Below are 1273 nucleotides of genomic sequence, written 5' to 3' on the forward strand. Positions count from 1 at the left end.
ATTAATATCCAGAACAGTAAAGCTTTATGATCCATTATGTAGACATCTTTTTGCCTCTTGGGAATCTGCTAAAGTGTCACACTCTCCTGATTTTAATTTGTATCCTCTTTAATCTGATCATAACAATGTAAACATGAGATCAGGTCTGGGACCCTCAGGCTGATTGTCTGGAGCAGCAAAGCCTCTGCTCCAGATGCCAAGCCAAGCTCTAGGTGTGTTGGAGAAAGGAAACATCTAAAAGCTGCAGGATATCGGCCCTCAGTAACAGGAACTGGCCCCCTGTTCTAGAGAGCCACTGACTGCAACAGACTGAAGACATTTCTTTTTTATTGAGTCATTAAAACTGATCACAGATCTGCTCTACAGCAGAATATGGGTGTAAATAAAGAATAAAATAATGAATTCTTCCTTGCTTGATAAATGTGTCTTTACTAGACTGTCTTCTTTATTTACATCAATACCTTAATAGAAAACAAATATATATTTTTAGAATTTTATTCCAGATTTTTGTGAATTTGCTAAGTATTACCAAACTAATGAGATGTTAAACGTCTGTTGTTTTTTTTTACACAGTCTCATCATATAGAATGACAGAAAGATAATATAGAATATGTAACTACTCTATCTAATCACACTCAAATGGGGAGCAGGAGTCCCATTACCCCATGAAATATGATTATTGATTTTGTGTTAAGTAATATTAAGTTGGAGCAAATAGTTGGGTTGTTTGAGTTCTTTATTGCAGTTATTTTTGGCATGCTTTTTTGTGATGCAGAAGGATTGGCCATCCTGCCTGTGGAATGAAAGTGTAAACATTAATGTCAATTATTCTTCCTTATTTTCTCTTTATGTTAAATGAAAGTACCTTCCTTTTCCTGGTTTGGCTCCGCAGAAGGCCGTGGCTGAAAAGGTAAATCAAAATTATCAGAAGGGTAGTTTGGGATGAGTTTTGTTAAGTTTGATGGGTTTTTGTGATTGACTTTAGATTTGTTTATTTGTATTGATTTCCATGTATGTAAATATTACTTCAGGTGTATAGTTTATTGTTTTGGTGTAGGTTTTGTATGTATATTAATTTTGCATCTTTTTCTTAAAGGAATAGTACACCCAAAACATGATTAGCCTTCATTTTCTACTCACCCCCATGCTGAACAACACTCTGGAGTACTTTTTTGATATCTCAAATGCATCTGGAGATCTGGGAGGCTTCTTGCTGTCTGCTGACATTCAAATAATGGAGGACTATGTGTCCGAGACAGAAAGGTCCATAAAA

The sequence above is a fragment of the Cyprinodon variegatus genome, unplaced genomic scaffold (assembly GCF_000732505.1).
Source record: "Cyprinodon variegatus isolate N-32 unplaced genomic scaffold, C_variegatus-1.0 Scaffold659, whole genome shotgun sequence".
In the NCBI taxonomy this organism is placed as follows: Eukaryota; Metazoa; Chordata; class Actinopteri; order Cyprinodontiformes; family Cyprinodontidae; genus Cyprinodon; species Cyprinodon variegatus.